The sequence below is a fragment of the Rattus norvegicus genome, chromosome X (assembly GCF_021556685.1).
Source record: "Rattus norvegicus strain SHRSP/BbbUtx chromosome X, alternate assembly SHRSP_T2T, whole genome shotgun sequence".
NCBI lineage: Eukaryota > Metazoa > Chordata > Mammalia > Rodentia > Muridae > Rattus > Rattus norvegicus.
The window spans coordinates 79892432-79910546 of record NC_141554.1 but is presented as its reverse complement, the minus strand read 5'-3'; positions in this window follow the sequence as shown (position 1 = coordinate 79910546).

Below are 18115 nucleotides of genomic sequence, written 5' to 3'. Positions count from 1 at the left end.
ACTGCTGTGAACAGACACCATGACCAAAGCAACTCTTATAAAAACATTTAATTGGGGCTGGTTTACAGGTTCAGAGGTTCAGTCCATTATCATCAAGACATGAACATGGCAGTATCGAGGTAGGCATTTTGCAGGAGGAGCTGAGGGTTCTAGATCATCATCTGAAGCCTGCTAGTGGAAGACTCAAATCCAGACAGCTTGAAGTAGGATCTTGAAGCCCAGCCCCACAATGATACACCTACTCAAACAAGACTACACCTTCAAAGAGTGCCACTCCCTGGGCCAAGCATATGCAAGCCATCACACTGCTTTAAAGTTAATCCTCTGTGAGGCTGCAGAGATGTCTCTGTGGTGAGGCACTTGTTGCTTTTTCAGAGAATTTGAATTTGGTTCCCAGCAGCCCCATGGCTCTGACATCTATCTGTAACTCCCGTTCCAGAAGATCTGTTTCTCTTTTTGTCATACAGGGCCATGCATGGTACAAATGTCCTTTTTGTAGCCCTGGAAGTAATGGGAGCCTGATTGGGATACAGCTCCTTTACAGATTCTGCAACTGGAGAAGTCCTTTCTGTGTGGATGAAACATTGCTTTTCTTTTTTAAAAATATTAATTATTATTTTAAATTAATTTATTATTTTTTTACTTCTTTATTATGTAGTGTTCTGCCTGCATCTATACATGTACACAAGAAGAGGGCACCAGATCTCATTACAGATGGTTATGAGTATATTTGTTGCTGGGGATTGAACTCAGGACCTCTGGGAGAGCAGCCAGTGCTCTTAACCACTGAGCCATCTCTCCAGCCATCTTTTGGCTCCACTTTCCTTCACCATTTTCTGTGGGATTCTGTGTACCTGTTTCTGTGTATCTGGAGTGATGACTGAACCAGGTTTCCTTTCACACTTTTCACATGTCTTCCTTCCACAAATGATTTGCTCAGCCACGGAAGCAGCAGCAACAGCCACAAAACCAATTTCACTTTTCTTAGCAACAGAATAGTATCCCACTGTGTAAACATATCCCATTTTAAAAATTATCCATTCATCAGTTGATTGGAATCTAGGTTGTTTCCATTTACTGGTAGTTAATGACACAGCAAAATAGAAATTCTAATTTGTCTGATGAGCATAGACAGAGATACTCAATAGAATACTTGCAAAGTGCACTTTATCTGTTTCATATGCTTGGAATTTGGTAACTGGGGCATCACACTGCCTTACTTTTTGTGTTCCCTGTGTTTCTCTGCTGTGATGTGCACATCTGTTGTAATGATGTCTCCTCTGACTTTGCTATCCCTGTGAGCAGCCCTCCCTTGAACACTCAGTCTTCAGTACTACTCAGAGGGGTGAAAGTTAAACACTGCAATGGCAACCATGTTGAAGCAAGTAAAACACAGGCAGACACTCCTAATTGATTTCTGCAGCTCTGATATCACGTGTGCCACAGAAAAGAAATGGGAAATCTAATGTGGAGCAAAGGCTGGAGCAATGACTCGGTGGCTGAGAGAACTGGTTGCTCTTCCAGTGGACGAGAATTTGGAGCCCAGCATCCATGTGAGGTGGCTCACAACTGCCTATAACTTCAACTTTAGTGGATCTGACTCCCTCATCCATATTCCTTGAGCACCTGCACATACATGCTCACACACGGACACAGACACATAATTTACAAAATATAGTAAGACTTTGAAATTTGTAGAATAAGATATAAAAATAAAAATTAGTTAAGGCAAAATAGAAAGGAAAATTAAATGATATATGGAACAGAGCAAGGGGGAAATGAAAGGGGAATCCCTTTGAAATGAAAAAGAAACAGAAGATGGGAGAAAGCTAGGAAGAGAGAGACATTAAAGAGGATGAGAGGAGGGAGAGGGTATAAAAGGGAGCAGGATCAGATATGAGAAGTGACAGGGATGATACACAGAAAGTCAGGAATTTGAACAGAGGTCTGTAGCAATGGGGATGGGGAACTGGGAACCAGCAAGTCCCAGACTCCAGGAAAGCAAGAGGCTCCCAGGACCCAACAGGGATGAGATAAGCTGAAAAGCCCAAAAAGGGGGAGGGAGAAACTGTGCAGACCATATCCAGAGTTTAGGCAAGATCCCGGGTTGGGGGATGGGGCCACCCACCCCTCTCAAATTTTTAACCCAAAATTGCTCCTGTCTAAAGGAAATACAGGGACAAAGAGTGGGGCAGAGACTGAAGAAATGACCATGTAGAGACTGCCTCATCTGGGGATCCTTCCTATATACAGTCACAAACCCAGACAATATTGTGGATGACAAAAGTGCAGGCTGACAGGAGCCTGATATAGCTACCTCCTGAGAGGTTCTGCCAGAGCATGACAAATACAGAGGTGGATGTTCCTAGCCAACCATTGAACTGAGCATGGGGACCCCAATGGAGGAGTTAGAGAACAGACTGAAGGAGCTGAAAGGGCTTTCAGCCCCATAGGAAGAACAACAATATCAACCAACCAGAGCCCTGTGAGCTCCCAAGGACTAAACCACCAACCAAAGAGTACACGTGGAGGGACCCATGGCTCCAGCCACATATAGCAAAGGAAGACACTGTGTGGCATCAATGAGAGGAGAGGCCCTTACTTCTGTGAAGGCTCAATACCCCAGTGTAGGGAATGCGATGGTGGTGAGGTGGGAGTGGGTGGATAGGAGAGGGAGCACCCTCATGAAAACAGGGAGAGGGGGAGGGGAGAAGGGAGAACAGGGAAAGGGGATAACATTTGAAATGTGTAAATACTTAAAATATCTAATAAAAAAAGGAATGAAATAAGGATGAGACAGGTGACTGAAAGATGAGTGTAGTAACTGTAGATCTTTAGACTAGAGACCTAATTCATTAAGATTCAAGTAACTGTTCTGATTTGTGAGGTTTTTACAACTGTTTTTAAAAAATAAAGATCAATTTATTGTAAAATAGACATAATGTTGTAAATTTGCAACGCCTGTAGTAAACAATGAAAAGAAGTAATTCTCCCTTCATTATTAAGTACTTTCAAAGTGAAATGTCCCATCAAAAGAAAAACTGTAATCAAGAAAAATGGTTTAATGGTTAAGAGCACTTGCTGCTTGAATTGGTTACATTCCTGCTGTGATCAAACGCCATGAGCAATGCAATTTAAGGAATAGAGTTTATTAAGGTTCCTCAGTGATAATCATCCATCATGGTGAGAAGGATGGCAACAGGCAGCAGGAAAGACAGCTAGAGCATCGAGCTGAGACCCAAAATCTTGTTCAAGCGTGAAGCAGAAAGAGTGCACTGGGAACACTTTGTTTCTTCAAACTCTCACAGCTCACTCCAGTGACATACTTCTTTCTGTGAGGCTACACCTCCTAAAAGCTCCTAAACAAGTCCACTAACCAATGTTCAAATACTCAGTACTATGGCGGGACATCTCATTGAAACCACCACATTGCTACTGCAGCGGACGCCTGAGTTCAGTTCCCACCACCCATTTGAGGTAGTTCACAACCGCCTGTAACTACAGCTCCTGGAGTTCCAACACGACAATTGGAATAAAATAGTCATTACAGGAAATGGCGCTGGGAAAATTCTCGTCATAAAAATACTAAAATTACACAATTAGCTAAAACCCTGTATGAAGGTTAATTCGAAATGAAAAAAGGCATAAATATATACTAAAAACCATACAGTTCTTAGACTGACACATACAAGAATAAGACTGAGACACTGGATTTAGCAATCATTTCTTGGATGTATCACCAAAAGTATGGGCTAACAGAAAAAAGTAGATAAGATGGCGTTCATTAAGGTAAAAACAATTGTACATCAAAGGACTGCATCAGCATAGTAAAAAGAAAAAATTATTAGTAAATCACAAACCTGATAGGAGAACTCCAACCTAACAACAAAAGTGGTCAAAATATTTTAACAAATATGTCCCTAAAGAAGATTTACAAGTGAGTTTTAAGCATATAAATGTATTTAAATATGACAAACCTTATGAAGGAAATGCAAATAAAAAACACAAGGTGGTATCACTTCAAGCCATTGAGACTGGTTTCTCCTCTATTAAAATGGTTACCAAAAGTCAAAAAGCAAGTATCAGCATGAGTATGAAAAAAATTGGAACTTTCTGTGTTCTCTCTGTGTTGTTATGCTCCCATCTCAAAGTAAGCATTATAACATTATATGGTTTTGTAATTCCACATTTTAATATATACACAAACGGATTAAAAACAAAGTCAGACTGCTTACACAAGAAGGCCCTGAACTACTGGGGATAGTATAACATCTGGGGCCCAGTCAAGGATAAGCTGGGACATTTTATAGCCTTGATTGCCAGGAGAACTAAATCATCCAAAACTGGAATCATGACACTCTGAAAGAGGTTGGTGACTATATATTGAATTTCTTCTCTAGATTAAGGGTCACGCTTAAAACAAGTGCATGAAGTGCAAGTTTGTACAAACCAAAGATTTCTCCCACATCTAGGACAGATTTTCTCTGGTGAGTCTAATAGTTTTTGTGTTCACTGATGGCTTACCTTGTGCATGTGGAATCTGGCTACCCTCTCTTATTAGCGAGATACTGGAAATTGTTTTTTTCCTTTCATTGCCTCTCTCATTCTTATGCTGTTCATATTTCTGGCCACTTTATTAGCTCCCAGAGCTTTACTTCACTTTCTCCCCACAGCATTTCTTTTTTGATGTGCCAACCCCTCTTACTCACAGAAGACACTCAAAAAGCACAGGAATTACGCCTGTTTTATTCTGTCCCACTACTTTAATTCACTGTTCTGATGCATGCTTCAGTATGTGTGGGCCTTGAAGATATGACACGAAGTTTAAAAGTTGGCCAGATCATTAATACCAGCACCTAGAAGGCAGATCTTTGAGTTAAAGGCGAGCTTGGTCTACATATCAATTTCTGGGACAGCCATGGCTATAGAAACCCTGCCTCAAAATAAAATATAAATAAGTCCAAAATACACTACAGTTCTTATTTTACTCATTTGAAGTAACATGAATAGTCACATTTATAATGACAGAAGATAAAGCTGTGGTTGTTGGGTCTTGAAGGAGGAGAGAGTGAAGGATGATTGTTTAGTACTCTGTTTCATTTCACAGCAACAGTGAAAATTTCCTACAAACAGACAAAAGTTTTTTGACAACAATGTGTCCTTAATAACATTAAGTGCTAAACTTAAAAGGTGAAAATGGTAAGTTTTATGTTACTTATATTATCCCAATTTTAAATATAATGTGCAGATAAATATATGGAGACTTCCCAATACACCCAAATTCGAGGTAACTACAAATACCCATCGCTTGGCTAATGCAAAGCCAAACTCATTAAAGTAACTATTCTAGTGAGTCAAAAATTATGGCAGACTCTAGATCACTAAACAACTATAAAGATAACTTAGAACATATTAAAGATATTCCAATGAATGAAGCCATAGAGCACTGAGACAAATTAATAGTTTTAATTATCCCTTAAAATGTTATACATTGTATTTTGAGAATGTCTGCTATTGTCTCCCTCCAAGTCCCTCTAGTTCTCCTATCTCATCTCCCTGCTAACATTTTGTCCATTATTATTTTTCTTCTTGAAGCTCCTGAGTCAAATTGCTGCTGCCTTCATAGGCATATGTGTGCGGCTAATCACTGAGAAATAGACAACCTAGTGGTATGAATGTCCCTATATGAAAGTGGCCCTCCCTCCCTCCCTAACCAACCATTCACTACCAATAGCTCCTCCATTAAAGGTGGGAAGGATCTCAGGAGTTCCTCTCTAATTCATGTTAGAATGTTGACAGGCTTGATCTTGTCAAAGCCTTGTGCTTGTGACTACAGCTTCTATGAGTTCATGAGGGCTATATCCACTTCATGTTCAGAAGTCAGAGTTTCACCACTCTCCTCATCTGCCAGCTCCTACATGTTCTCATTCTTCTGTGATGTTCCCTGAGCCTTGGAGTGATGAAGTTAACATAAACGATTCATCCATAGCTAAGCACTTGTGGCAATTTTATTTGACCCTTAGACAAATAGTTTCTACATTAACCATAACATTTTGCAAAGGCAGGCTTCTCTAATCAAAATTGAGAACACCACAAGTATTTATAGGGTCATTTGACATCAAGAGAACTTAATATAACTATACCAGTAACTTTGCCCCAGTGCTTCTGGTCTCTTCAATCAAGAGCTTTGGATCAGGTTTATGGTGCATGAAATCCCTCCTGTAGAACAGGCCATGTATCCAATTAGAAAGTAGTTGGTTATTGTCAGAACTACCATGCCAGTATTATACCAGCAGGAGCACCTTTCCAGGCAGGTCAGTGTTGAGGAATATGTTATCAGTGTTGTAGAATGCTGGGTAAGACTAGATGGCTTTTGCCATCCAGAATCCTGCATAGCATCTTCTGACACTATGTAAGCTAGCCAAGAGGGAGAGTTTCCTGGTCAGTCAAGGTTTATTTCTCTGTGTCATGTATCTAAAATGAATAGTATCTTCAGCAATTAGTTCATACTATCTAGTAGCTCAATGACAATATCAACTGCGTGTGTGTGTGTGTGTGTATGTTTACAAACTGGTGGGTTCTGTAAGGTTTCTTCATTTTGGGTAACCTACCCTTACCCCCTGATATCCCCTATCTTCCTACTCTCATCCCCAATTATACTTTTAATTCAGAGCCTTCCCCCCTGCTTTTTCATGTCACCTGTGTATTAATTATATATATTTACTTGGACTGCATGACTGTAGGTTTCACTATATTTTTTTCATACACCCTTTATTTTGGTTATGCCTTCCCCAACTCCCTCATTTACCTATCCTCTATCCCTTTCCAAGTATAAATATTTCCGGTCCCAGCATTGTCTCTTTCTATTTTTATTTTGCCTATATTTACCATCCTTGATCCCTTAAATCATCTGTTCCAATGTCCAATTATCTAACTTTAACATGCATTACAAATTAAACCTATAAAATGAAAGCATCATTGCTAAGATTTACGTACAAGAGAGACAGTGTGGTTATTTTTCTTTTTAAGGTTAAACGATCTCCAGTATATTTTTTTTCCACTTTTATCTCTAAGAGCTAAAGTCAACCTGTAAGCATCATCTGCCCAAGAACCAGATAATGTCCTAGAATGCTGGGAGTTGTAGGTCTTGGAAAATAGCAAAGCCACATGGTGACTTTTGTGGGGTTTGTCCTTAAAAAGTCCCTACAACATGTGACTTTGTGCTCACCTTCACCACTTAGGCAGAGATTTTGCCTGGCTTTCGTTTGAGCAGATCTTATCATACTGTTACAACCACTGTGAATTCTTGTTTGTCCTCCCAGAGAAGCAATAGGGAAGCTAGGAATGTTAAACATGCAGGGTTGTCTTCTTGAATACCTAGTTTTCCACCAAGAATGCTGGGAATGGGAGTTGATAATAGCCTCGGTGAACCAAGACTCACACAAGCAGGACTGGAGATGGTTAACAATCTAGATGACCTCTGTGCTATCTGTATGACCTGGAACACCTCTAACCTCCCACAACCAGAACTGTAGGTGGCTATACAAGCAAGATTGTCTCTTTAACATCCTGTTTCCCCACTCAAAAGGTTGGGAATGGAAGTTGATAATAGCCTAGGTTATCCTTGCACTATCTGTATGACCAGGGGCACTTCCGGACTCTCCCAAGCAGGACTGGAAAAGATAATAATCTAGGTGACCTCTGTGGTATCTGTATGAATGAGACTCCACCAGAACTGCCCTATCCCCGGGCTCTTTTTTTTTTTTTTTTTTTGTTATTAACTTTTGTTATTAACTTGAGTATTTCTTATTTACATTTCAATTGTTATTCCCTTTCCTGGTTTCCGAGCCAACATCCCCCCTAGCCCCTCTCCCTCCCCTTCTATATTGGTGTTCCCTCCCCATCCTCCCCCCATTACCGCCCTCCCCCCAACAATCACGTTCACTGGGGGTTCAGTCTTGGCAGGACCAAGGGCTTCCCCTTCCACTGGTGCTCTTACTAGGATATTCATTGCTACCTATGAGGTCAGAGTCCAGGGTCAGTCCATGTATAGTCTTTGGGTAGTGGCTTAGACCCTGGAAGCTCTGGTTGCTTGGCATTGTTGTTCATATGGGGTCTTCAAGCTTTTCCAGTTCTTTCTCTGATTCCTTCAACGGGGGACCTATTCTCAGTTCAGTGGTTTGCTGCTGGCATTCGCCTCTGTATTTGCTGTATTCTGGCTGTGTCTCTCGGGAGAGATCTACATCTGGATCCTGTCAGCCCACACTTCTTTGCTTCATCCATCTTATCTAGTTTGGTGGCTGTATATGTATGGGCCACATGTGGGGCAGGCTCTGAATGGGTGTTCCTTCTGCCTCTGTTCTAAACTTTGCCTCCCTATTCCCTGGCAAGGGTATTCTTGTTCCTCTTTTAAAGAAGGAGTGAAACATTTGCATTTTGATCATCCTTCTTGAGTTTCATGTGTTCTGTGCATCTAGTATCCCCGGGCTCTTAAGATAACACGGGTAACCTATCTCTAGAACTTACCTTCATGGACGAAGTGACAGGTACTCTGGGAAGAATTTGGATGCAATTATGCCTCCTTGTGTACAAGAGATTCTGTTACACCAAGAAACTTTCCCCCAAATTGTATTGTACATAAATATCCCTAAAATAAACTGCCCAATATCAGGCTTTAAACGTTTGAGCCAACACTGGGGACTGAAATGTGTTGGACAGGATTTCCTCCTTGATTCATGAGGATTGTTAGTTACTCTGATGGCTATGGCATTTGCAGAGACTCCCCACATGTTATGCTCAGCTGTGTTATTGTGTCCTAAAACACTGTTTCCTTGTAGTCATCTATGACTTCTGATCCTCACAGTCTTTCAGCCCAGTTCTACGATGATCCCTGATCCTTAAGAGAAGTTGTGATAGGGATGAACTATTTAAGACCAATTACTCACAATAACGTATTCTCTGCACGTTGACCAGATGTAATATATCTGCGTTAGTCATAATCTCAGTATTTGTTTTTGTTCAGGATTGTTTTGACTATCCTTGCTCCTCTGTGTTTCCATATAAATTTTAAGATTAATTTTTCTATACCTGTAAAAACTGGTCCAGGAATGTTTATGGATATTGCATTGAATTTGTAGATTTTTATATGAATGCCCATTTTTATGATATTGATTCCTTTGATCCATGAAAATTTACGATCTTTCTAGTTCCTAGTGTCTTTCCAAATGTTTCAGTATCTTAAAGGTTTCATTGTAGATGCGTCTCATTTACTTGGCTAGATTTATTTCTAAATATTTTATTACAAGGGAAGATATTATGAATGGGATTGTTTCCTAGATTTAGTTTTTCAGTCTGTTTGTCATTGGTATTTAAAAAGGCTGTGTCACACCCGCGGATCCCGGCCCGCAGCAGCTCTCTGCTCCCAGACCCGGTGAGAGAGAGACCCAACCGCCTGGTCAGGTGGGCGCTCCTGAGGCTGCAGAGCGGAAGAGACCACCAACACTGCTCACCCCTGCCCACATCCCTGGCCCAAGAGGAAACTGTATAAGGCCTCTGGGCTCCCGTGGGGGAGGGCCCAGGAGCGGCAGGACCCCTTCCGAAGACACCGCCGGACCCTGAAGGAAACAGACCGGATAAACAGTTCTCTGCACCCAAATCCCGTGGGAGGGAGAGCTAAACCTTCAGAGAGGCAGACAGGCCTGGGAAACCAGAAGAGACTGCTCCCTGCACACACATCTCCGACGCCAGAGGAAAAAGCCAAAGACCATCTGGAACCCTGGTGCACTGAAGCTCCCTGAAGGGGCGGCACAGGTCTTCCTGGTTGCTGCCGCTGCAGAGAGCCCCTGGACAGCACCCCACGAGCAAACCTGAGCCTCGGGACCACAGGTAAGACCAAATTTTCTGCTGCAAGAAAGCTGCCTGGTGAACTCAAGACACAGGCCCACAGGAACAGCTGAAGACCTGTAGAGAGGAAAAACTACACGCCCGAAAGCAGAACACTCTGTCCCCATAACTGACTGAAAGAGAGGAAAACAGGTCTACAGCACTCCTGACACACAGGATTATAGGACAGTCTAGCCACTGTCAGAAATAGCAGAACAAAGTAACACTAGAGATAATCTGATGGCGAGAGGCAAGCGCAGGAACCCAAGCAACAGAAACCAAGACTACATGCCATCATCGGAGCCCAATTCTCCCACCAAAACAAACATGGAATATCCAAACACACCAGAAAAGCAAGATCTAGTTTCAAAATCATATTTGATCATGATGCTGGAGGACTTCAGGAAAGACCTGAACACACTTAGGGAAGCACAGGAAAACATTAATAAACAAGTAAAAGCGTACAGAGAGGAATCGCAAAAATCCCTGAAAGAATTCCAGGAAAACACAATCAAACAGTTGAAGGAATTAAAAATGGAAATAGAAGCAATCAAGAAAGAACACATGGAAACAACCCTGGATATAGAAAACCAAAAGAAGAGACAAGGAGCTGTAGATACAAGCTTCACCAACAGAATACAAGAGATGGAAGAGAGAATCTCAGGAGCAGAAGATTCCATAGAAATCATTGACTCAACTGTCAAAGATAATGTAAAGCGGAAAAAGCTACTGGTCCAAAACATACAGGAAATCCAGGACTCAATGAGAAGATCAAACCTAAGGATAATAGGTATAGAAGAGAGTGAAGACTCCCAGCTCAAAGGACCAGTAAATATCTTCAACAAAATCATAGAAGAAAACTTCGCTAACCTAAAAAAAGAGATACCCATAGACATACAGGAAGCCTACAGAACTCCAAATAGATTGGACCAGAAAAGAAACACCTCCTGTCACATAATTGTCAAAACACCAAACGCACAAAATAAAGAAAGAATATTAAAAGCAGTAAGGGAAAAAGGTCAAGTAACATATAAAGGGAGACCTATCAGAATCACACCAGACTTCTCGCCAGAAACTATGAAGGCCAGAAGATCCTGGACTGATGTTATACAGACCCTAAGAGAACACAAATGCCAGCCCAGATTACTGTATCCAGCAAAACTCTCAATTAACATTGATGGAGAAACCAAGATATTCCCTGACAAAACCAAATTTACACAATATCTTTCTACAAATCCAGCACTACAAAGGATAATAAATGGTAAAGCCCAACATAAGGAGGCAAGCTATACCCTACAAGAAGCAAGAAACTAATCGTCTTGGCAACAAAACAAAGAGAATGAAAGCACACAAACATAACCTCACATCAAATATGAATATTAAGGTAAACAATAATCAGTATTCCTTAATATCTCTCAATATTAATGGCCTCAACTCCCCAATAAAAAGACATAGATTAACAAACTGGATACGCAACGAGGACCCTGCATTCTGCTGCCTACAGGAAACACACCTCAGAGACAAAGACAGACACTACCTCAGAGTGAAAGGCTGGAAAACAACTTTCCAAGCAAATGGTCAGAAGAAGCAAGCTGGAGTAGCCATTCTAATATCAAATAAAATCAATTTCCAACTAAAAGTCATCAAAAAAGATAAGGAAGGACACTTCATATTCATCAAAGGAAAAATCAACCAAGATGAACTCTCAATCCTAAATATCTATGCCCCAAATACAAGGGCACCTACATATGTAAAAGAAACCTTACTAAAGCTCAAAACACACATTGCACCTCACACAATAATAGTGGGAGATTTCAACACCCCACTCTCATCAATGGACAGATCATGGAAACAGAAATTAAACAGTGATGTAGACAGACTAAGAGAAGTCATGAGCCAAATGGACTTAACGGATATTTATAGAACATTCTATCCTAAAGCAAAAGGATATACCTTCTTCTCAGCTCCTCATGGTACTTTCTCCAAAATTGACCATATAATTGGTCAAAAAACGGGCCTCAACAGGTACAGAAAGATAGAAATAATCCCATGCGTGCTATCGGACCACCACGGCCTAAAACTGGTCTTCAATAACAATAAGGGAAGAATGCCCACATATACGTGGAAATTGAACAATGCTCTACTCAATGATAACCTGGTCAAGGAAGAAATAAAGAAAGAAATTAAAAACTTTTTAGAATTTAATGAAAATGAAGATACAACATACTCAAACTTATGGGACACAATGAAAGCTGTGCTAAGAGGAAAACTCATAGCGCTGAGTGCCTGCAGAAAGAAACAGGAAAGAGCATATGTCAGCAGCTTGACAGCACACCTAAAAGCTCTAGAACAAAAAGAAGCAAATACACCCAGGAGGAGTAGAAAGCAGGAAATAATCAAACTCAGAGCTGAAATCAACCAAGTAGAAACAAAAAGGACCATAGAAAGAATCAACAGAACCAAAAGTTGGTTCTTTGAGAAAATCAACAAGATAGATAAACCCTTAGCCAGACTAACGAGAGGACACAGAGAGTGTGTCCAAATTAACAAAATCAGAAATGAAAAGGGAGACATAACTACAGATTCGGAGGAAATTCAAAAAATCATCAGATCTTACTATAAAAACCTATATTCAACAAAATTTGAAAATCTTCAGGAAATGGACAATTTCCTAGACAGATACCAGGTATCGAAGTTAAATCAGGAACAGATAAACCAGTTAAACAACCCCATAACTCCTAAGGAAATAGAAGCAGTCATTAAAGGTCTCCCAACCAAAAAGAGCCCAGGTCCAGATGGGTTTAGTGCAGAATTCTACCAAACCTTCATAGAAGACCTCATACCAATATTATCCAAACTATTCCACAAAATTGAAACAGATGGAGCACTACAAAATTCCTTCTATGAAGCCACAATTACTCTTATACCTAAACCACACAAAGACCCAACAAAGAAAGAGAACTTCAGACCAATTTCCCTTATGAATATCGACGCAAAAATACTCAATAAAATTCTGGCAAACCGAATCCAAGAGCACATCAAAACAATCATCCACCATGATCAAGTAGGCTTCAACCCAGGCATGCAGGGATGGTTTAATATACGGAAAACCATCAAGGTGATCCATTATATAAACAAACTGAAAGAACAAAACCACATGATCATTTCATTAGATGCTGAGAAAGCATTTGACAAAATTCAACACCCCTTCATGATAAAAGTCCTGGAAAGAATAGGAATTCAAGGCCCATACCTAAACATAGTAAAAGCCATATACAGCAAACCAGTTGCTAACATTAAACTAAATGGAGAGAAACTTGAAGCAATCCCACTAAAATCAGGGACTAGACAAGGCTGCCCACTCTCTCCCTACTTATTCAATATAGTTCTTGAAGTTCTAGCCAGAGCAATCAGACAACAAAAGGAGATCAAAGGGATACAGATCAGAAAAGAAGAGGTCAAAATATCACTATTTGCAGATGACATGATAGTATATTTAAGTGATCCCAAAAGTTCCACCAGAGAACTACTAAAGCTGATAAACAACTTCAGCAAAGTGGCTGGGTATAAAATTAACTCAAATAAATCAGTTGCCTTCCTCTATACAAAAGAGAAACAAGCCGAGAAAGAAATTAGGGAAACGACACCCTTCATAATAGACCCAAATAATATAAAGTACCTCGGTGTGACTTTAACCAAGCAAGTAAAAGATCTGTACAATAAGAACTTCAAGACACTGAGGAAAGAAATTGAAGAAGACCTCAGAAGATGGAAAGATCTCCCATGCTCATGGATTGGCAGGATTAATATGGTAAAAATGGCCATCTTACCAAAAGCAATCTACAGATTCAATGCAATCCCCATCAAAATACCAATCCAATTCTTCAAAGAGTTAGACAGAACAATTTGCAAATTCATCTGGAATAACAAAAAACCCAGGATAGCTAAAGCTATCCTCAACAATAAAAGGACTTCAGGGGGAATCACTATCCCTGAACTCAAGCAGTATTACAGAGCAATAGTGATAAAAACTGCATGGTATTGGTACAGAGACAGACAGATAGACCAATGGAATAGAATTGAAGACCCAGAAATGAACCCACACACCTATGGTCACTTGATTTTTGACAAAGGAGCCAAAACCATCCAATGGAAAAAAGATAGTATTTTCAGCAAATGGTGCTGGTTCAACTGGAGGGCAACATGTAGAAGAATGCAGATCGATCCATCCTTATCACCCTGTACAAAGCTTAAGTCCAAGTGGATCAAGGACCTCCACATCAAACCAGACACACTCAAACTAATAGAAGAAAAACTAGGGAAGCATCTGGAACACATGGGCACTGGAAAAAATTTCCTGAACAAAACACCAATGGCTTATGCTCTAAGATCAAGAATCGACAAATGGGATCTCATAAAACTGCAAAGCTTCTGTAAGGCAAAGGACACTGTGGTTAGGACAAAACGGCAACCAACAGATTGGGAAAAGATCTTTACCAATCCTACAACAGATAGAGGCCTTATTTCCAAAATATACAAAGAACTCAAGAAGTTAGACCGCAGGGAAACAAATAACCCTATTAAAAAATGGGGTTCAGAGCTAAACAAAGAATTCACAGCTGAGGAATGCCGAATGGCTGAGAAACACCTAAAGAAATGTTCAACATCTTTAGTCATAAGGGAAATGCAAATCAAAACAACCCTGAGATTTCACCTCACACCAGTGCGATTGGCTAAGATCAAAAACTCAGGTGACAGCAGATGCTGGCGAGGATGTGGAGAAAGAGGAACACTCCTCCATTGTTGGTGGGATTGCAGACTGGTAAAACCATTCTGGAAATCAGTCTGGAGGTTCCTCAGAAAATTGGACATTGAACTGCCTGATGATCCAGCTATACCTCTCTTGGGCATATACCCAAAAGATGCCTCAACATATAAAAGAGACACGTGCTCCACTATGTTCATCGCAGCCTTATTTATAATAGGCAGAAGCTGGAAAGAACCCAGATGCCCTTCAACAGAGGAATGGATACAGAAAATGTGGTACATCTACACAATGGAATATTACTCAGCTATCAAAAACAACGAGTTTATGAAATTCGTAGGCAAATGGTTGGAACTGGAAAATATCATCCTGAGTGAGCTAACCCAATCACAGAAAGACATACATGGTATGCACTCATTGATAAGTGGCTATTAGCCCAAATGCTTGAATTACCCTAGATCCCTAGAACAAACGAAACTCAAGACGGATGATCAAAATGTGAATGCTTCACTCCTTCTTTAAATGAGGAAAAAGAATACCCTTGGCAGGGAAGGGAGAGGCAAAGATTAAAACAGAGACTGAAGGAACACCCGTTCAGAGCCTGCCCCACATGTGGCCCATACATATACAGCCACCCAATTAGACAAGATGGATGAAGCAAAGAAGTGCAGACCGACAGGAGCCGGATGTAGATCGCTCCTGAGAGACACAGCCAGAATACAGCAAATATAGAGGCGAATGCCAGCAGCAAACCACTGAACTGAGAATAGGTCCCCTATTGAAGGAATCAGAGAAAGAACTGGAAGAGCTTGAAGGGGCTCGAGACCCCGTATGTACAACAATGCCAAGCAACCAGAGCTTCCAGGGACTAAGCCACTACCTAAAGACTATACATGGACTGACCCTGGACTCTGACCCCATAGGTAGCAATGAATATCCTAGTAAGAGCACCAGTGGAAGGGGAAGCCCTGGGTCCTGCTAAGACTGAACCCACAGTGAACTAGTCTATGGGGGGAGGGCGGCAATGGGGGGAGGGTTGGGAGGGGAACACCCATAAGGAAGGGGAGGGGGGAGGGGGATGTTTGCCCGGAAACCGGGAAAGGGAATAACACTCGAAATGTATATAAGAAATACTCAAGTTAATAAAAAAAAATAATAAAAAGGCTGTGTGTGTGTGTGTGTGTGTGTGTGTGTGTGTGTATGTGTGTGTTAATCTTGTGTTCTGCTACTTTGCTGAATGTATTTATCAGTACTGCGAGGTTTTGGTGGAGTCTTTAGGGTCTCTTATGAATAGAATCATGTAATTTGCAAACAGGAATGCTTTGATTTCTTTTCCTTTTATTTGACTTCTATCCTTTTTATTTATATCTCTTTATGATTTCTCTAATAAGACTTCAAGCACTATATTGAACAGGAGTGAAAAGAGCAGATACCCTTGTCTTACTCTTGAACGTAGAGGGAATGAAATAATGTAATTTTAAGTATTATAGAACAAGCTATGGATTCAAATTCCAACAGTTGTATGATACCAAGTATTGTGCCTTGATCTAGAAATTGATATTATAATAATTCTTATCACTGTAATTTACTCCAGAACCAACCATCCTATAGAAAAAGAAAGATGTAGGATCCTTGGTAGCTATAATAAGAAAAGCCAATCTTGACTTCACATGGACAAACACAGCAAAAGTCTCATTTATGTGAGCTGAACACAATTCATTGCTCCTATAATATTCCTAAAAGCTCAAGTAAAATTTGTAGACTCAGCCCTGGCCTAGAACTCACTGTATAGAACAAGATAGCCTTGAACTCACAGAGATCTGCCTTACTTTGCCTCCTGAGTCCTGGGATTAAAGGTGTGTGCTAGCACACCCAGGAAAAATGAATGCCATGAAGGTAAGTTTAAGAAAAAGCAAAGACCAACTATAACTTAATGTTAAAACAAACATGGTTCATGTGTTTCTCCTTTATTTTCTTACTATTTGTCAGGCAGTATGGTAAATGCTAAACTGCAAGCTTTAAAATTATTGATTAAAATATCTGAGTACAGTGTACAAGACTGAAAGTTTAAATACAGTGTGCAGAGTGTCACAGTAGTGGTGAATTCTGGCTACTAGGAAAGCATAGAGGATGATTTAAGAAGACAAATCAAAAAAGGAAGGAGGATACAGCTACCAGCAGAGGGAGCAAGCAGCAAGTGCAAAAGGTTCAGCCTGGAAATGCAAGCTACACTGGGAAACTTCTGAGGAAAGTAATTTTAGAATGAAACCAAAAGTGTGAAAATTATTTCATCCAAGTACAACACTTGGGAATTGACCTTGAAGAGAAACTACTATTGAGTTTTGAGCAGGGAAATGGCAAGACCACTTGTTTAATTTTAAAAGAAATGCGGAGCAGATGAATGAAACTGAAAGAAAGAAGGCAGGTAAATTGTATTAGAAAATTCCTGTAAAACCATGGAAAGTGATTGTTGCTCAATTGGATAAGGCTTACACAGAGGAGGCTGAGAGAGAAGAGGAGTGGGGAAATGGAAGAACTAGTGAGCAAGAATTAGAAAAGACTGGCTGTTGAATACAAGGAGGATGCAGAAGGCTAAAATGACTTGATGTTCAGATGATGAGATGTGGAACCAAATGATACACAAAAAAGTGAAAAAAAGCTTTGCATGGTTTGAGAACAATGGTAAATTGAATCTTGAGCAGGATTAGAACTCTAAGATACAGAGATGAAGAATGAAACAAAATGGAAATAGAGATTTTGAATAATCCACATATTGGAAGGCATTTAGAATAAGAGCTTTCTTAGAACGAAAGGGTATTCTTGTTTTTAAATCTAAACCAATTAGTGTTTTCACAAAATAGGGCTGTAGGGCAGAAAACACAATATATATGGATTATCCTAGAGTTAAAATATTAGGATGATTTATGAAAAAGGCAAAAATGACATAAAATTTATAGTTACAAAGAAGTGGACTGGAGAGATGTCTCTGCAGTTAAGAGCACTGGTTGCTCTTCCAGAGGTCCTGAGTTCAATTCCCAGCAACTACATGGTGGCTCACAACCATCTGTAATGGGATCTGATGCTCTCTTCTGGTGTGTCTGAAAACAGGTACAGTGTACTCATATAAATAAAATAAATAAATAAAAAGTTACAAAGAAGTAACTTTTGGCTAAATAAAAATTTAGAATGCCTTACATTATATGTGTATAAAATGTCATAATGAAAGTCATTATTATGTATAATTAGTATATACTCATAAAAACTTAATAAAAATGTTTCTTTACGGAGTAAGGAATGGCACAGTGGTTAGGAACACTTGCTGATTTTGCAGAAGACCCAGTTTTGATTCCCAGCACACACATGGTGACTCACAACTGTCTGTAACTCCAGTTTGAGAGGATCCAATGCCCACAACTGTCCTCCATGGGTTCATGCCCATATGCAGTGTGCATATATATATATATATAT